Raw genomic sequence first — 20,618 nt, forward strand, 5'->3', positions numbered from 1 at the left:
CCGTGTGGGTCCCAGCGGAGTAAATGGATAGCCCTGTGCTGCTCCAGGAGACGGTAAGTGGGCAACACCCGTCTTCACCTTTCCTTCCCACAAAGCCTGCCCCTCTCTTGGCCCCACGGTACACGACGTCCCCCTTCTCTGGGCTCCCCATCCTCTCTCGTGGCTTCTCTTCCAGGACCCGAGAGGGCTTCCCGGAGGCGGGCTGCAGCCGGGTCATGTGGAGCCTTTGTGTGAGTTAGTGGAAGGTGCCCTTGCATCAGCAGAGCCCCCACTCCCCCCCTCGGCTGGATGCCTGATATAGGACACAACCTGCACAACCGCCATGGAGAATGCGGACCTCCCACGGTCCCTCCACCGATGGCGGGACAGGGGCCCCCTCTGGACGTCCTCACTGACCCATGGGATCTGGGCCAGGACCCTGGAATTACTGCGCATTGCCAGAAGGGTCAGTAGGTGCCCTTGGACTGCACGGCAGCATCAGGAGAGGAACAGGGAGGGGATGTAGCTTCTCTGCACAGCAGCCGGGGGCTGTCGTCACATCCACACACCTCTCCTCTGCATTACTGAGGGCGGGTCACCCTGTGCCAACCTCCTTTGGCACATCTTCTGTGACCTCCAGCCACCCTCTCTCCCTCGTCATCTCCTCCGTGCTCTAAATACACTTACAGATAGCAACTGCTCTGGCATCACCACGTCCCCACCACCCTGGCGCCCACCTGCTGGCCTCCCAGTCACACCGCCTTTGGGGAGCCTCTATCCCTCAGCACAGCCCCTGCCACCCTGCATGTGCAGTTTGATAATCTGAGAATCTGATTCAAGATTAGATGTCAGTAATGCTGCCCTGATCACTTTGCGTTTTGCTTTTAAGGGAAGCCTCCTGGAGGCTCACAGTCCACCTAAGGGGTAGTGCCCAGAGTGGGCTATGGGCAAATAATGTTGGGTGCCTTCAGAGGACCCCCTAAATCAGCCCCTGCATATACATGCCTGGCTCTAACTGAAGATCCTGGCTGGGAGACTTGCGGGTTGGTGTCACCCAGTTTTTAAATCTGATTAGAGGTTAAGCTAGTAAACGGTTCAGTTTCCATAGCACAGGGGGTGCCTTCCCCAGTGTGAGCCAAGTGCAATCATCACGGGCTCCCATCCAGGAGCGGGGAGGTGATCAGAGGGAATCATCTAGAGTGTCTGGCTTCTTTCCCCAACCAGACCCCGTGGCCAGTCTTTTCCTCCAGGATTCTCCATCTCACAGCCCTGCCCGACTGCCTCATCTGCACCTGCACCACCAGCCACACCCAGGGTTTGTTCCCCCATATTCTGTATGCACAGCAGACACCACACACACACGCAAACACACACAGGTGCACACACGCCCTGAAAACAAAGGTACTTCCACAACAAAACACCACCCCTGAGAGGTGCACCCACTTTGCTTCCTGACAGTCTTTATAAGAACTCAAAACTCACTTTTTCTTCTGGCCAATCCCTTTAGAAAACTGGGAGAACAGTGGGGGTGCAAGGATAGTAGAATCAGTTGTTTGTAAGACTTAACCAAATCATAAATATTGCGAACTCCAACCTGTACTCTCGTCTGGTGTTTCCTGTGCCTAGAAACAGACTGGGAAAAACCATAGTGGTGGCATCTCCTGATCTCATGCCCTCGGCTGGGCTCTCAGCCCTGGTTCCTGTGCCCCGAGTAGCCCGAGTTATATTAAGGAAGAACAATGTCTGCCTAGCAGCCTCAGCCAGGCCCCGAATTCCTGAGGGGTCAAATCCTGACTTGAGATCTGCCTGACCAAGTGTCTCATACAGCGCTGGGCAGGCGTGGGCGGTTGATAAATATCATTAGATGGCAAGGGGGTGACGAAGGCCACAAGAACGGGCTCTTTCTTAGAAGCCAGATGGCCCGGAGTCTGACATAAACAGCCCCGAGGCCCAAGTCACTTGTTGGCAGTGTCTTTCTGGGAACAGGCTCTCAGGAGAGGCTCTGCAGGAAGGGGACAGGCATTCGGCTTACAGGGTCGGGTCTGTGCTGCCCACAGCTGGGAGCAGCTGGAACGCAATAAATGGAGTCCGTGGTGTGTTGGTAAAGGTGGTTCTCCAAAGGAGGGGATCTGGATTTGTAGCATCTGCTACTTTCTGGGGTGTAGATGCTCCCACCGTGGCCAATTTCAAGCTACCAGCGTGACCTCACTGAGCATGGAGTTGGGAAGAGAAGCTCGCGGTGGAGCAGGTGTGAGCCCGTCCGAGCCTGCTTCAGCACACCACTGTCGGAAATATCTTCCTGGATGAGGAAGGAGGGCTTCCCTTTATCTTGGGAGCATCTCTCCTTCTCTTCCCCAGCCTATCTCTCAGATCTCAAATGAATCACGCCTTGCTCCAGGGGCCTCCCCTGCCCTCCTAGGATCCCCTCTCCATGGCATGTGGATCTCTGACTTGGGGCACGTCTCAGACTGGAAACCGCCCATTCCTTTGTGCCATTCTTGCCACTGTCTTCCCGGCTAGTCTGTAAGCACTGTGAGGGCGGAACTTTGCACAGTTTTTGTCCACCTTGTATCACGGGTGGCTCGCACAGCTCCTGGCACAAAGTTGATGCTTATGAAATAGTTGATGAAAGAGTGAGAAAAAGAAATGAACTGAGACCTGAGCTGGGCTTGGCTGGTAACCCTGATTTTAGGCAAGGCACTTCACTTGCTAGCTTTTTGGCTTTTTTTCCCCCTTCTTTTTAAAAATGTATGTCTATATCTCTATATAAAGCCTGGATGATTTTGCATGATTCTTTCAATGCTAGGATTCTATGGATATTTGAGTCGGAAAGTAGCGCAATTTATTAATGCAGCTGCTTCAGCAATGTCTTCACACTTTTGTGTGGTGTGTGGTGTGTGTGTGTGTATGTATGTGTGTTTGGTTATAAGTGCCTGTGCACGTGTGTGCATGTGTGTGTGGTGTGGAGGGTAGACAGGGCAGACAGCGGAAGCATGAGGAAGGGGAGAAGGAAATCTCATAATGAAATGTTTTCATTTCCTTTTCATGTCCAAGGCCACCGGGTCATAGAAGAATCCATCTGACAGCCAGCCCTGTGGTATTAGATTCATCCCAGTGATTCTTCTTCCCCAAAGGCTAAAGGCTTCATTGGAATTAAAATGAAGTAAGAACTGCCAATCAGGTCTTAAGTCCCTTGTGGGCAGGTGCAAGTCTTAAACTTCCTTACATCCTGCTAAAGCCCAGGACAGTGCAGTGAGAACCCAGTGACGCCTGCTGAAGAGTGAGCTTTAGGACAGACCTCACCTTGGCAGTGAGAGTTAGTCCTAATCACCAGTTTTGTTGGAAACAAAATGTTCCTCCATTTTACTTAGGAACACATGGGCAGAAACATCCTCAGAACATTTGATAAATTTTGGTAGCTTTGGTCATAAATAAGGCAACCTACAATTTACTTCACCTTGAGTCCATGGAAGCTAGAGGACCCTTGTCTCTGGGATTTCTTTTCTATCCCAGTCCAGCCCTTTCTGGCAAGACCAATGGCAAAAGCTAAGTTCTGGGCCCCTTTTCCTTTTACTGATTGCTGCATAAATTCATCTCAAAGGCCATGGTTCCCTTGCTTTTGTGACCATCCCAGGAAGGAGAGGGGAAAGCCAGGTGGGACCACCACTAAAGTTGCCTTTCCACATGTAGGAGCCATGTGGCGGCAGCAAGGAGTGGGTTCCAGAAATCTGCGGGCATGATTTTTAGCTGACTGTAAATGCCCTGAGACAGGCACAGACCCTTGCAGGTGGGGGAGAGCTGCTCCAGCCTAAATCCTGGAACAGTGCTTAGGAAGCCAGGTTACACTTGTCAATGCAGAAGTTTGACCTGAGTAAGGAGTTGAGAGAGGACCTGGCATGGAGAAGACAGGATGTGATAACAGCAACCATGACAAGAACGCTAAACTTTTTGAGACTTACATGTGTGGTGCTACGTTAACCATCTATAAGCATTTATTATATTTAATCATCACAGCAACCTTATTAGTAGTCCCATTTGACAGATGGCTTAACTGAGGCTTACCCCACAATTGAATGGTAATCACGGTGACACCATGACATTGAACTTCTGCCTTCCTCAGCTAGGGATTTCCTCCCAGCGTTTTAAACTCCATTCCCTTTCCCTTTCACTTCACAAAGACTTTAAGCTCCAAAATATTTCCATGAGTCATTGACTGATGTCTGAAATTTTACTTTCCAAGATTTTAATAACATAACGCGAATAGCTGCCGTTTGTTGAACAGCTTTTATGTGCCAAGTACTATGCTAACTGTTATATATATGCACTCGTTTAACCACTGCTTTATAAAGGGGGTATTATTATTATTCCAATTTTACAGTTCAGAAAACAGAATCAAAGGGAGTTTTTATAAAAATGTAAAGTCACACAACCAGTAGGAAGGAAGGACCAAGGCCAGCCTTTTGCTTGCTCTGTTGTCTGTGAGTGGTTCACTGCCTTCTGACCGAGAGAATTCAATGGCTGCTGCAAGAATTTGCCCCTGGAATAAGCGTCTGCCTGAGCCTTTGTCGGCCATGTATTTCTTAGTATGGATGAAGGGTCAGAGATCAACCTTTGATGGAGTAGAATTTTGAGAACATCAAGCCTCTGTATACCAAGGAGACCTAATGATAGAAGGGGGCTCCAGTGACAAGTGGGCTGACAGGTTTTGTCACTAAAAAGTCAACGTTGAGTGTCAGTGGCTCTCTGAGGAAGCAGGGAAGAAATGGTCAGCTCAGGGGTGTTTTATGACTTCCGAGGATGTGTGACAGACAAACTCACCACCTTAGCTCTACGAGGCACACGGGGCCCAGGCAGCTATGAGACTACGTCTGTGAGGAAATCCATATTTCTTTGGACTGAGTCAGGGCTAAATTAGACATTAGGGTAATGCAACACATCTGAATTTCATCACCATTATATCATTCTTTAGACCTTGTAAATGTTCATAACGATATTTTTGGTAGGTTGGAGTAAGCTGTCTACGTCTGAGGTGTATTACTTTAAACCTACATTAACAGACTAATAAAACAAGGTGTTGGCCAGCTAATCCCCTGTAGTCATACCCTCAGAAATATCCAGGCAGCAAAATGAACCACAGTTATGAGTAAGTGTCCTGAGGTGGCCCAGAGGGCACAGACCCTGACCATAAGTGTCACTTGGAGGAGATGTTGGGATGAGTGGAGCTGTGTACCTGGGACTAGGCATTCTCCTCCCACAGGAGGCTCCGTGAGCTACGAACTCTGGAATCCTGAGACTTTGGAAAAATAATCCACGATGTGAACCCAGCCGCCTCAAGAACTGGACATTAATGTCCCTACTGTGAGGTGGCACAGGGGGATGGCCTGGGCCGGGGGTGGGAGGCACCCACTCAGCTCCTGGCACGTGCTGCACATGGATTGTGCACTGGCTGTCACATGTGGCATTACGAGATCTGCTTTTTGTAACTGAAACACAGGACCAATGTTTGGCAATGGCTCAGACTGTTTGAAATCAAGACTATCCTAGAACCACATTTTCAAAATTATCTCATGTAGTACCGACTAGATATGGGTCAACATGTCTATTCAAGACAGAGTCTCTGCCTGGCTGCGTGAAATGTCGGATTTTACCCTTTGCTGGCCTTTCTAGCTCCCCAGGTCCAGCTCACTGTCATCTCCCTTGGCTCCTGGAAAACTGAAAGCAGAAGAACCACCCTTCCCCCTCCCCCCCCCCCCCCCCCACTCCTTCTCCAATAACTACTATCAGCCCTTCGGGATGAGCTAGCCAGAGATTCTTTCCTGGAGATGGTTTCTCTTCCCTCCCAGACCTCTCCCTCCCTCTGTACTGAGCTCTGCTCCTGATCTGAACCAACTCGAGCCTAGATTTCTCCTCCCTGCTCCTGCTTTTCTCCTGCTTGCCTCTCTTTCCTGACTCCCCTCTTCAATCACACATCTTAGACTGCAAAGCCCTCCAGCTCTCTTCTCCATCCTATTGAATGTTAAAGTCCACAGCTGACTGTAATCTATAAGAGGTGCCCCCAGGTACATTCAAGTTTCAGAGAAGGCCAAGCTTCCAAAGCCCTGCTCCATTTTTGGCCAGCTTAGCCGAAGGGGCGGGGACTCCACAAACTTGCAAAACAGCCCATGTCACACCTCCTTCAGGAAGCCTTTCCCCACACACCAGATCCCGCTGATGGTCTCCTTTCCTAACCTTCTGTAGTAATCCCTGTCTGTGTCATACTTCTCAACCACTCATTCATTCATTCAACAAATACTTCTTGAGCTCCTATATGTAATGAAGCCCTTGATGAACACAACAAAGTCCTTGTCCCCATTCTTACATTCTTGTGCAGGAGACAAATAATAACAAGAAAACAAACAATAGAACAAAGTCCTGTGAAATAAAGTAGGGTAAGGCAACAGAGTCTACTGTGGCAGGGTTTGGTCAAGTGGGGATATACATATTAAATTACAATGCTCGGGACTTCCTTGGTGGCGCAGTGGTTAAGAATCCACCTGCCAATGCAGGGGACACCGGCTCGAGCCCTGGTCTGGGAAGATCCCACATGCCTCGGAGTAACTAAGCCTGTGTACCACAACTACTAGAGCCCTCGGGCCACAGCTACCGAGCTTGTGTGCTGCAACTACTGAAGCCCATGTACCTAGAGCCCGTGCTCCGCAACAAGAGAAGCCACGGCAATAAAAAGCCCTCGCACCACAATGAAGAGCAGCCCCTGCTCGCTGCAACTAGAGAAAGCCCTCATGCAGCAATTAAGACCCAATGTAGCCAGTAAATAAATACATTTATTTATTTATTTAAAAAAATTACAATGCTCAAGAGGTGACATCTGAGCAGACCTAAATGATGAACAAAAGCTAACCATTTGAAGACAGTCTGTGGAAAGAAGTGTCCCAAATAGAGGGACTAGCAAGTGCAAAGGCAGTAGCAAGATGGGTGTGCTGAAGATATTGCAAGAAGGTCAGAGAGGCTGCCACAGAGCAAGTGACTGGAGGAGTCATAGAGGAGGCTGGAGGGAGGGCCAGGGTCAGAGCACATGAAGGCATTCTCCACCTCACTCTTCTTTCATTTTGAGCCAAATAATTCTTTGTTGTTGAGGGTACCCTGAGCATTGTAGTGTGTTTAGCTGCGTCCCTGGACTCCACCAACTAGATGTTGGTGTCACCCCTCAACTCCCTTCATGTGTGACAATCAAAAGTGTCTGCCATTTTCGATGTTGCCAAATGTCCCCTGGGTTAAGAACCACTGAAATAAGGACATGGCAAGAGTATGGATTTTATTGTACATGCAATTGGAGGGTTGAGAGCTTGGAAATAATGTGACATAATTTACATCTTTAAAAGAGCACTCGGACTGCTGTTGGGTTAAAAGTTTGTAGGGGAACAAGAGTGGAGGCGGGGAATCCAGAAGGAGGTCCCTGTAGTCATCTGGCTGAGAGGTGATAGTGGTTTGGACTAAGAGACAGTAGTGGGATGGTGAGACGTGCCTGCGTTCAGATTTTATTTTGAAACCAACAAGACGTGCTGGTGGACTGGATATAAAAGGTGATGAGGAAGGTCCAATCAAGGATGATTTCTAGATTTGGGGTCTGAACAACTGGGTATAATGATATCATTATCTACAATGGGGAAGACTAAAATAAGGCTCGGAAAAGAGTAGTTCAGGGGTCAAAAATTCTAAATCTGAGATGTCCATTAGATGTCCAAATAGACATGATAGTAGAACCTAAAAGCCTGGAGTTCAGGAGAGGTCCAGATTGGAAACAGACATCCAGAAGTTGTATGTCCTATTTGATGTCTGGGGAGGATGAGATAGATCATCTAGGAAGAGAGGGATACAGAAAAGAAAGGACCCTGGCCTGAGCCCCAGGCACTCCAATATTTAGAGGTCAGGAGAAGGAAAAGCCAGCAAAGGAGACAGAGAGGAGGGCCAGCGAGGGAGAGGGGACATTAGGAGAGCTTCACATCCCTGATGCAACTATATCCGCCTCGGACTGTCCTCAGCCAGGTCACCAGCTAAGCGGGGATTCCTCGGGTACTCATTTGTGATCAATGCCAAGGACCACTACAAAACTGGGTTTTGTACCACCCAAGGCCTTAGCAGGGGTCACCTTGTTTAATCTTTACACTAAGAGGTAAGTGCCATTAGCCCCATGTCACAGCTGAGGAAACTGGAAATCAGAGAGCTGCACTAATTCGCCCTCGATCACATGTGTTTTTCAGCCTACTCCTACCCTACTCCTGGGCCTGGAGCCCTGGCTTGTCTGATTCCACGTTCATGCTTTTTCCACGGTGCCCTTGGCCTCAGCCTCTCAGGGGCCTGCTCAACACCTGGCACAGGCCTCCGTTCCCACCATGGCAGGAATAGCTCGTTTCTGCCCAGGCTTATGTGAAGTGCTTTCACATCTGCTATTGCATTTGAGACGGGCAGGCGAGGGCTGAAATGGCTTGTGCAGGGTAAGTGACTGTCAAGGTCCCTCACCCAACTAAGGGCAGAGCCAGCACTGGTGCCCGGAGCCTCACAGTCCTTACCCAGGGCTCTCACGTCTTACCTGTTATACCTACAGCCAAGGTGTCTCCCCAGCTGGCAACCATATTCAAGGCAGCAGCCCTATCCGGTCATGCAGGAGAAGTATTATTATTCTCATTTTACAGCTTAAGAAACAGAGGCTCAGAGAGGTTCTGTGATTTGCCCAAGTTACACAGCTAGGAAACTGCTGAGACAGAAATAAATCCCAAGTCTCCTAGCTCTCAGTATTACTGAGTTGAAATAATCTATATCTGACTTAATCATTTTTCTTTCTTATGTAACAACTTTCCCAATCCATAAAAGAAATAAGCTTCAGACAGTTTTGTGGCATTTTCCCAACCACAAGTATTGCCAGTCAGAATTCTGTGATAGGTTCATAAGGTGTACATTCTGTCTACTGTGCCAACTTAAAATTCCCTTTTTTTCTTGATCATGAAGGTGCTTTAAAAATAACCTTTGAAACATATTTGTTGCTTTATTAAGCCTTCTACTTTCTGACATGTCCCACTCTTTTTTAGAAAAAATGAAAACAATACTTAAACGCCCCATTCCCTAAATATTTTCTTTCATTTCCAAGATACAGAGATGCTGACACGTGGGCATGAAATCTGGACTCAGGCTTTGGTGTCTGACCTCCTCGAAAAAGAAAATGAAAACATTTCTAAGTGCTCACACTTTCCCTGCAAGAGGACAGACACAATACCCTTGAACCCAGATGAAAAGAAAGGTAATTTATTTCATGCATAAGAAATATTCTTGGTGGTGTGTCATATTCTGGGACAATTGATTCCACTTGTCATTGCAAATTTCAGAAAGGGTGGAAATATGCTTTTTTTCCCCTTTCGGGCACAGAAAATGTAAGTCAGCATTTGCTTTTTCCTAAAAACAAAACAAAAACCAAACCAAACAAAAAAACCCAGGTGCAACAGTGATGGGTTTAAACAGCCTCTTAGCTACTTTGCTGTGGTCCAGTCAAGCTCCCAGTGCTTGGCTCAACACAACCCACCTGCTTAAGGAGCAAGGGGCTGGATATGATGTGACAAATGTTTCCCTTCTGCTATAAATGTTATTTAATATGTGCAACTGGTCTGTTGCTATTGGTTTTACAGGGAAGAGTGGGAAAGCGAGGAGACTCTTACAGAGATGAAAATTATACCAGACCCATGTCTGCCTTCTCCCCTTAGGCCCTCCTGCCCTGCAACCTCAAATAGAGATGTCTTAACTGCCTAGAAAGGAGCATTAAATCTTTGGTTTGGACAGGAATTCAGCATTTGAGGAGATGTCACTAATAATCCTCTTTGAATCTGAGTGGTGAAAATGGGGCCCACGGGGAGGACATTTTACAAGGAGAGGGTTGGAATGGGCCCCAGGGGAGCACAGGAAACAGAGGAGGGAGAAACGTGCAGCTTCCGTCTGAACAAAGAGGCAGCTGTTTCTCATCCCTGATCTGTCCTCAGGGTCTGCATTAGCCAGGCTCTCAAGAAAATTGGGACGTGTCATCTTTGTGGCCCCTGGAGTGGGTCCCTCTCACACGTACCCTTGGCTGGAGACGGGGGTGTCTGGGGTCAGTGACAGATTGTGGAACAGGTTGAGGGCTGGGATCAGGATTAGGGTTTGGTTTACCTGAAGCTATCAGCTCCAGGGCCCACACTAGGAGCCTTTAAGCTGTTTACACCAGGAGAGAAACTGTAACCCTCAGCAGTGGGGCCGCCAGGGGCCTCTCTCAGGAGAAAACCTTAGGCTCTCCGCTCTGGGCAGGAACTTCTTAAGAATTCGACAGTGTCAACATTTTAATGGTATCTTAGCCCTGTTGCCCTTATAAAAATATATGATGTGATTTGTGGGAACAGAAGCTCCTTCCAGCATCACTGTACCACCACATTAGGACCAAAGCATTTGTCCCGGTCACAAGGCCAGCGAAGGCTGTGATAACCCTCTGATGATTCTTAGTGACAGGGAGGAGGATGTCTTGGGGCCCTTGGACAATTACTGTTATGATCACGCCTAGGGAACAGAACCACAGAAAGACGGCTCTGCAACATGAAATTGGAGAAAGATGGTAGAGAGAGGTAGGGACAAGGATGAAATATGATTGCTGTTGTTTCTTTGCTGGGTTGGCCAAAGAAACAGCCAACCTCAGGATTAGGAACATCTAGGAAAGTCATAGTTCTGATGAGGTTGGTCAGTCTCAAAGAAGAAGATAAAGAAGGGGGAGAAGGAGGAAGGGGTGGGGGGAGGAGAAGGTAGATGATGACAGTGGCTCTTGCCTACTGAGGCCTCCTTGGTGGCAGGCACAGTACCAGGCACTTTCTACATCTTTGACACTTAATCTACACAACAGCCCTACGAGGAAGCAATTAGTCTGACCTTGCAGATGAAGACACTGATACTTAGAGTACTTGAGTTACCCAAGATCATAGAACTAGGAATCACAGAGCTGAGATTTAACCCCAAGTTCCCCAAGTTTGTCTGGCTTCAGAGCAATGCCCTTTTCTAAACCATGCTGTTGTCTGTGCCAGTAGCTTTTTTTGTTTTCTTTTCATTTTTGACAATTTATTTAAAATTTTAATACACACCAGCATAGGATATTTAATTTAAATGTCCTATAATTTTAAATATATATCAGATCTTTATGCATACGAAATATTCATAACAGCAACAAAAACATGACTCATAAAAATGATTATATTAGAACTTTTTCTCACACAATTGTTGCACACTAATACCATTTATATGTGTTGCCTTGTTCAGACTAATACGCTCACACATATATACAGATGTGCAGGGTCTCTTCAATTTCTAATTTTTTCTATCTGTCTCTCACATTTATTGGAAACAGTAAACCAAAACTTAACATCACTACATGTTCTAATAGAGAAGCCAAGCTTTCTAGAGCTGTTATCCATATACCATTGAAAGATTACTATTAATTATTAATTTGAGATTTTTTTATATAACAATTTTATGCTAACATACAATTTACTTGATGCCACATAATTCTATGCTTCTCCCTCATGGCTAGTTGAGTGTAGAACTGTAAGGTAATTAAAATTTTAAACAGAGCAAAAGTGATATAGGAAAATATCTAATCATGCCAAAAATAAAAGTTAAATGTTCTGAGGACAAACTGCACTTTTTGAATTATCCATATCTTTGCAAAAAATTAAGTAGCTGGGAAAATCTGGAGTAGCCATAGGCTGTGGGTCAACTGTTCTCATCATCTTTCTAGATATCACCTGCAAGCAAGTGTGACGTGAGGCAGAACAGAATGGAGCAATTGTTCTCACTGCCTTACCTACATTTTTCCTTCTCTTTAGAGGGCTCCCGTTTCCAGCCTCGTTCTGTGTAGGAATTTTTTTTTTTCCTTTTTTTAAGCTCTTTATTGGAACATAATTGCTCCACACTCTTGTATCAGCTTTTGAGGTACACCGAAGTGAATCAGCTGTATTTATACATATATCCCCACAGCCCCTCCCTCCCACAACTCCCTCTCACCCTCCCCGTCCTGGCCCTCCAAGGCATCACCCATCATTGAGTTGATCTCCCTTTGCCATAGAGCAACTTCCCACTAGCTATATGCCAGTAGCTTTTAAACTTTTGTTAGCCATGATTCACAATGAAAAAAATACATTTTCCGTCATGATCCAGTCTGCACACATATTGTGTAAATGTATATACAACTAAAACAAAAGTTTCATGAATACTTGCCCTTGCTCCGTGCAATGCACATTGATTTTTTAAAATTTTACTCTACCTCGTTTTTAAAAAAAAAAAAAGAGAGAGAGAACTGTACTACTTAACTGATTTCACATCCCCCTAATGGGTCTCAACCTATAGTTTGAAAACCATTTTTCTTTCCTTTACTCTATGGTAGTTGATTTGAAATGTTTTTCAGCTTCCTGCTTGATCTTGTTGGATGCTGGGCAGCATCTTTGCTTCTGAGGCAGGCTGCTAATGATGTGCGCTGGACCATCCCTCTGGTGAGGGGACATCATTTATCAAATATTTCAGAAATTACAAATATCTGACAAAGGCTTTTGCTTGGAAAAGAGTCAGTCCAGGAAACCATCCAGAAAACATAATCACTGATCTCAGGCACCGACTAGTAATATTTTAAGCAGTTGATGCTTTCGCAAAAGAAACTATTTTCTCTGCTTTCAGAACCTAATGGACACATCCACTCTGACGAGGCAGTGAAGTCACCATCTAACAATAAATGCCCAAGGAACAGAACAACGCAAGGGGTTGCTGAGACTCTATCACTCCACCATCAAGAATAGTGTTGTCTTTCTCAATTTTGGGTGAGTACACCCAGGATCTGAAATTTGACCGCTTTGCAGGGGAGTGTGTATGTCTCCACCCTGGTTCAGGATTTGGGGGTGATTTTCTTTCGGCAGCGAGGGGCAGGGACAGGGTTGGCTGAATCAGATTTAGATCATGGAAAGTGAGGTCCAGATCAGGTGGCTTCAGCACAAGTCCGCCCTGAGGAGCCGCGGACTCGGTGACTTCACTCCAAGCAATGTGTATGCTAATTGAGAAAACATGTTCCTGTGATGGCCTCATGCAAAAATCCAGATTTATGAATTTTTTTTTATTCCTAAGAATTCCTTGAATATTTGCCATGCGTGTCTATACAGCATCCCAGAGTACTTTCCCTTCTTACTGAGTTGAGTTGTGTTTTTCTGCTGTTTGGCTCAGGTCAGGCTTTTAAAGGGTGGGATTCTGACAGATCAAGTGGGCACATGGTCTCAGGCCGTGGGGAGAAGCAGGAAGAGGGCAGTAGGGGAGAAAAATAGCCTACACCTACTGTCCTCTTGCGGTAGGAAAAGCAATTGAGGCCCATGTCCTTGAAAAGCAGCTATTCACAAAGCTCAATGAGGGGCCCTACTTCATGCCTCTGGCCCTTAATGCCCTCTGGACTGGCTAAACCCCACCACCCAGCATTAAGACAGGACTCAGGCTCACTGGGCACTGCCAGTGTTCCAGGCTCTGGGCTAAGTAAGGGCTTTCCAGCCCTCCCTCCTCTCACGCTTGCCACCGTCCCCTGAGCTCAGCATCACGAGTCCCTTTTACAGATGAGGAAACTGAGGCTTAGAGGGACTGTCATGTGGTTACAGAGCCAACAAGAGGCAGAGGTTGGATCTGAAGCTAGTTCTATCTTGTGTCAGGGCTGCTTTTATACAATCCTACCTGCCTGCAGGACATCCCCTCCCCCAGGAAGCCTCTCTAGAAAGCACTGCACCATTCAGGCCTCTCTGAGAGCCACACAGCTAGTATTTCTTCAGCTAGTTTCCATTTTGGTACTGTTCTCAATTGCTCCAAAGCTGTGCATCTGGATGAGAAGACAAAAGAAGCTGCAGACAGATTTTGTTTGGTCTGCACACGTTTCGAAAAGTGAAGACACTATACATTCAAACTCAAAGCTTTGACTCTTTCGGAAAAGCTGGAAGATCTGGCCACACTGGACCTACAAACCAGCAAAGCAACAGACGGCCTGTCCCCTTCTGATGGGGCATAACCTCTCTAGTTTACTGCAGTCCCCACCAGCTGATGGCCTTACTCACTTACATTATCTGATGAGCCTCTCTGAAGCCATTTAAACTCCGACTCTAGAGCAAGCTCCTTGGGCAGGGTCACGATTTACATTTATTACGACTCTCCACAGTGCCCAGGCCCCTGGATAGCATATTAATCAAGATGCTAATGAGAGGAGGAAAATCAATCCAGTGGCCTGATGGTCGGTGGGCCTGCCTCCCTGGGTGGGGGGGGGGGGGGGGGCGGGGAACGTTCCCCCTTTAACCACAGGTTATATGCTTTTCAGCAACAGCTTCCCAGCCACTGACCCTTGGGGTGGGAGAGCAGAAATGCCCAGCTGCCATAGAAAAATTCACTTCCTCCTCTTCCTTCTCTTGTAAATGGTGAGATACATAAAATCCTAAGGAAACAAGTTGTTGGAGGAGGAGGAGTTGGTTATGCGGGGTAAGGAACCAAAACACTCTTAAAGCTGCCAGGACGAATGGCCATTCTCAAGAAATGCCTTATTTAGAGAGCATTACATAACATCTCTGAGATACAATTCTGTGGAGAAGTTTGCCTATGAAAGAAAATCACAGGAGAATATCCATGAGTTTCCTTTCACTCGGATATTATGAGGCCAAGGTAATTCAGAAGATGAAATGTTTGGTTAAAACGCTATCAAAATGAGAATGTTAATTACAGAAGGTCAAAATACAGGTGGGTAAATTCCTGGAGAAGCTTCAATGCATCCAGAAAGATTTCTTCTCCTAGTGCATCAAAGCTTTACACATACAGAGGCATAAAACATGCAAAGATGATGTTGTCCAATCTGAAGTGAAAAGTATAAAAGGAGGGGTCCCCTGAGATCAGTACCACAGAGGGGGAACATGAGGGAAGGGAACTCATGTTTGTTGAGTGCCTGCTCAACTGTGTGCCAGCCTTGTGTTGGTGTCCCTCCAATATCATCCCACTTGATGTGCACAGCATCCCAACAGAGTAGCTCCTACTGTTATCTCTCTTTCACAGAAGAGGAACGCTGGGTACCAGAGGCGCCTTCCTGCATCTCTGCTTTCCTGGCACTCATCTCCTTCCTCCCTGCTCACCTAGTCCAGCAGCCTTCAGGCCATTAGAGCCCAGCATGACTGCTCCTTCCTTTAAAATCACAATCCAAAGTGAGCCTGCCTCTCTCTGGGCATCTCTCATACAATGTGGGGGTTCAACACACGGTTATTGACAAGGATGAGGTGGTTAACCTCCAAGCCAGGTCTGGTCGGGTCCAAACATGGGACAGCACTTCACCAGACTGCACAAGTGAGAAATGCAAGTCACTTTAACCACACATCAGATCCACAGTGATGGGGGGGCGGAGACAGGACCTTCCTCTGCCAATCTGGGCTGAGCTCTCATGGCTTCCAGCAGACGGCCCTTCCTGGGCTCACTTGGGAACAGCATGCTGCCTGCAGACAGATGACATATTCCACCAACCCTGGCTACCAAAGGAACAGCCAAAGGAAATGGGAAAATCAGCCCATCTGTACCAAACAGCAAATACTTTGTGGTTATGGGGAGACGATTCCAGTAGTAGTGGATTGTAACTGCCCTCGATGTGGAACCGCGTCTGTGGGAATCTTGGGCCGTTCATTCCCACTGACTTCAGAGCCAGGTTGTTCCACCTGCACAGCTCTCCACCTGCAGAGGCCACCACAGGCCGTGCCGAAACATCTCCATCTGCTTACCCCAGTGGGGAATTTTCAGGGAAACCCTGGCTGTCTGACTGACTAATATTACTACTAATAAAAGGACATTCTGTGTGTGGAAAATGTTGGCCAAACCTGCAATTCAGAAAGCACGGTTGCTAGTCCCACTGGACGAATTGCATCATCAGACCAGTCTCAACCTCATTTGGGAATCTCCTTAAGTCTCCAATGCCCCTTTTTTGGGAACCAAATTCAGACTCCGCCAGTTCTCTTGCTTTGGTAGTTTTCTCTCTTCTCCTGCTTGGGAGGGAGACGCAGGCAATAATATCCTCCAAAATCATTATTCATTTCAGCCCTTTGCTCTAGGAATAACCAAATGGTCCTAGTTTTTGACCTCCAGCGAGACCTTGGGGCAGAAGTAAGGATAAGTGAGAATAAAGCCAGTGCTACAAACACCACCCCTCCAGCATAGCATTGCTGGCCTCCTTCTTCAATCAAATGTCACGTTATCGATTCCCATTTATTCTCACAGCTTGGGCACAGTTGTATTAATTTGATAGCAACATGTGCCCGTGTTGTATTAAGTGCTGTCAGTGCCGGGGAGGGTTCTGCTTCCTTGTTCTCTCATTCAGAGAAGGGACCCCCTGGTGCTGCCGTGTGATCCATTTGGTAAAGGAGAGAAGGATTTCCTCCCAGTGCTGTGGACACCCGGGGCCGGCAGTCTGCCCGTGTTTTTAACAGCATATGGCAGAGAAGGGAGCTGCCATGCTCTAATACCACCTGTCCCTTCCCCCCACTCTTTCTGCTTTTCTTTTCAGGTGGGTCATTTGTAGTCACACTCCACTGACAAAAGCAAAGGACGATGCCCAGCAGGACCACAGCACTGAGGTTCCTGCCAATGGCTTCCTGGAGCCTGATACGCTGGCTCCTGGAGGATGAAGCCCAGGGCTGGATCTCTGAAGCCCCAGTTCAATGATTAAATAATAGATGACCCGAGCATAGGGCCTGAAAGAAAGGCCCTTATTGGTAATAGCCAAGGAAGTTTTCAACTGGGAGCAGTATTATCCTTTTAATAAGCAGTCAGCCATTATGGGGGGAGGGGATTTGGCATTGTCACCATTGCTGTCATTTTAGTAGGTGAGGTAAGGATACTAAACGTTCTGCATTACATAAATGGTCACCCTCAACCAAGAATCATCCCCAAATGCCAACAGCCCCTTTGAGAAACACTGTGAACCCACTACTCTTGTCCTATAGATTGGGACAGTGAAGGCTGGGAAGTATAGTGACTCGCTCAAGGTCATAAAGCTGCTTTCCCTCCCGTCTTACAATTCAGGAAACTACCACAGGAAATTTCCCCAAAACACAGGAGGAAAATATCAATAGATCATTTCAGTGTGATTCCTACTGAGGCCGACAACCTACAGAAACTCCTCCAAAGCATGGAACGTAACCCACAGGAGAGTAATGAAAAAATCATGAGGCATACTACCCCCTTTTATTGTATGTTTTCACTGTTCTGATCTTGGTTACATTTTGTGGCTCGAGGTCTGCCATGTCGGCACAAATGGCGACAATTCCATCCTTGTGCGCAACCAAGCGAACGTCAGTGACCCCAAAGCCTCAGTTTCTCCAGCTGCATTTCTGCCTCAGGGCCATCCTGATTTTACCGCTATTTGGAGTCAGGATGTTAACTGTCTCCCCACTGCCAGGAAGCAAGATCGCTAGTAATGGGTTGAGGAAGGGTCTTTCATTTCCATTTCCTTACTAGAGGCCACCATGTGCTGGTCTGTGAAGCTGGTCCATCACAGAGCTGATGTCTCAGGACCCGCTGAGCCGGGGAGCTGACCGTTTAGCAGATGGTTTGCGAGATCAGAGGTTTGCCAGTCAAAGAGATATCCAAACTTTATATGAGTCGTCAGCAAGCCTTCCACTGCCTGCTGAGAGCAGAGAGTAGTTTTCCTGTGGCTCCAGTGCAGTCGCCACTGACATGAGGCACTCCACGATGTGCAGCAGTCGTGCTCGGCACTCATTTAAAAGTAAAGTTGTGTGATTTTCCCATCGGTTTAATCTCAGTAATGATGAGAAACTCCCCTCGGGCTGCAGCCCTGCCCTGCCATGCCCTACCGTCCCTGCTGATGTCGGCAGCTGGGGCCCCCTTCCTGGCCACTGCATGGATTTCTGTATGGAGGAAGAAAGGGTGAAGCCTCATCCCCTGCTCCCTCTGGCCCTCCAGGTGGAGGAGATGCATGGTGGGCGAGAGGAGATGGGGAGGAGCTCACTTCTTGACAAAGGTTAAGGGTCTGGAAAGAGTCCCCAGGCTGCCCTGAGCAGATCCAATTTTCCAGTCCTCCCGTGGGTCTGGGCTGCTTTGGGGTAAGAGGGCTGCCAGGGAAGGTGTGACACCAGCAGCTGGCTGTAAAACCCTCTGAGGTACTCCTACAGTTCTATCAAAACATGTGCCCCCAGGCCCCAGAGACCTTGGTTTCCCATTTGTGGTGCCTCCTGGCATTTTTCCCTTCAGGACTGCCCTTTTCCCCACCTGCACAAAAATGTTGGGAAGAGCATGGGGGAGGAGCTTGGCAGCATGGGAGGCTGACCCCAACCCCCTTCAACGACCCGAGTATGGGGAGCACTCATTTCCACCGTAAGTCAGCACCAGCAGGGCCAGTCTCATCCCCCAGGCCACTCTCACTCAGCCCCCACCCCCAGTCCTCAGCGGCCTCTGAACCTCTGGGAACATGACCCATGGTGGGTTGACATTTGGGTTGCCCAGGCTGACATACAACTTCTTCCACAGAAGAGACCCTTCCAGACCTAACGTAGTCTTTCTTCAGTGGCTCTTCAGGAGGGGAAAGTTTCAGACATTCGATAGGAAATTCTAAATACTGCAAAAGAAGAGCTGGCAGGGCCCTTCTGTACACTCTGAGAGGGAGAAATAGTCCCTTCCCACAGACTTAACTGACAGCTTCAAGAGTTTGAAGACCCTGGAGACGAGATACCCGTGGGCCCTCCACTGTCATTTCTGAATTTAAGAATGCAGCTGGCTATGCGCGTGTGGGGGAGGGGGCTGGCAGCGGCAGTGGGTGTGCCCAGAGGATGGAGCCAGGACAATTAATCAAGTGCCTTTTCTCCAGGATTTGCGTTGGCCTCAGATAACAGAGGGGGCAGAGACACCCAGGAAAGCCCTGTTTTGGTTTCCAGCTGGGAACGTGCACTAAGTTTTCCTTAATACCCACAGCACCCAAAGGCTTTGCAGTAATACGCTTTAATGCATGAAACACCCATAAATTATCCGACAAACTGTTACAACTTCCAACCTGGAACAACTTGGAAAAACCAGCCTAGCAAGCAGGCTCTTTTTTAATCTCTCAAGTCACAAGAGAAGAAAAAGTTCAAGCAGAAAACACCTTCCTTGAGAATCTCAGAATTCTTTCTTTTTTTTTGAAAGAAAAAGGAGAGTTGTAATCAGAGTGAAGCCGCTTGTTTACCATGGCTCAAAGATGCCGCTCCTTGACCCCGAGTCCTCTCTCTGCCTTCCCTGGGTCTTTGCCGCCTGGACCCAAGGTGCTGCCTGCCCCACCCCTCCATGCCAGCTTCTTCCACACCTGGCAGCAGACAGCTGGAGGTGAGGCGTATGACCCACGTAGCAGGACCTTCCGTGGAGGTCCCTTGGCGAGCAGACTTCCTCTATCAACCCCTGGGGCCCTCACTCGAGACTCCCAGCCCTCCAGCGACCCGCGGAGGAGCCCAAAGACCCTTACTCCATTCCCTGCACCAGGTCCCGCTCGTCCCCTTACCTGGGGGCAGCGTAGCACTCGCTGGACTCGGCGCACACCCCAGCCCGCGCGCGCCGTGCACTCGCCCTCCGCGGTGCAGACCACCACTCCTGCGGCCCCGGCGCGCTCGCAGCCCGCGCATCCCTCTCGCCACGCTCTTTCGCTCTCCCTTACTTGCGCGCTGTCCCCTTCTAGCTAACCCCTGGGGCCGCCGCGCGGCGACTGCAGGCGCCAGGGGTGCCTCTCGGACTTCGGGCCATCGGGAAATCGGGAACTCCACGACCTGAGAGAGCGCTGCTCCCCACGACTCGCCCGCCCGCCGAGGCTCCCGCGCTCCCGCACCCCAATGGGGACGCTCCTCTCACGGCCGCACTTCGGTTCGCGGGAGCCGCGCGGGTGCCCGGAGATCTCGCCAGACCGGGATCCACGCATAGTCCCCCCAGGAGCCCAGTCACGCCGGCCCGCGCCCGTGTGCCCGCGCTGCGCCCCTCTTGGGCTGGGCTCGGGGCAGCCTGACTCACCGCTGCGCTCCCCTCTGGCTCCCAGCGCTCTCTGCTGTGCCGGAGCGCGGAGCTGCTCTAACACAGGCGTCTTGAATTTTTAGCCCCTCCTCCCGGACTCCTGAGTCACCCACTCCAAATCCTCTCCCCCACTGCAACCCTCCCCGGTCCCAGCCCCGCACCTGCTCTGGCCAGGCGGAGGTGCCCGCCAGTGGGGGATCCTGGGGAGGGGAGATCGATCTTTCCCGGGAGGGCTGGCTCGACCCAGCAAAGAAGGGGTTCAAACCTCCAGAGGTCAAAGGGAAACACACGGGGGTTGCAGGGGCTGCGCGCGAAGCCCGGCTGGCTAGGGATTTTCTGGGGCACCGGTCGGGGGTGCCGGCCCCGGTCGCCAGCGGGCCCACAAGCTGGGGGTGGGCGGAGTTGTCCGACCCTCTCCGCACCTCCCCGCCCTTCCCTCCAGCGCTGCCTGCGGCCGGCGCCTCGAGCAGGGGGCGGGAGCGTCTGCCCGGCGTCAGCCTCAGTGCCCTAGGCTGGGGCTGCTCCTGCTCCTGGCAGCCAAGAGAGAAAAACCGAGACCC

The 20,618-nt window shown here is 49.0% G+C and overlaps 1 protein-coding gene across 1 annotated transcript in view; it reads right to left on the reverse strand.

Annotated features, from left to right (window-relative positions):
* The window catches only part of NGF (nerve growth factor), a 50,225-nt gene extending 30,636 nt beyond the window's left edge, over nucleotides 1–19,589 (reverse strand). The window contains exon 1 of the mRNA XM_057744984.1: nucleotides 19,559–19,589. The gene's annotated coding sequence lies outside the window, so the exon portion shown is untranslated. The remainder of the gene's footprint in view (nucleotides 1–19,558) is intronic.
* Nucleotides 19,590–20,618: the final 1,029 nt, after the last annotated feature.

This window comes from Hippopotamus amphibius, chromosome 1 (assembly GCF_030028045.1).
Source record: "Hippopotamus amphibius kiboko isolate mHipAmp2 chromosome 1, mHipAmp2.hap2, whole genome shotgun sequence".
In the NCBI taxonomy this organism is placed as follows: Eukaryota; Metazoa; Chordata; class Mammalia; order Artiodactyla; family Hippopotamidae; genus Hippopotamus; species Hippopotamus amphibius.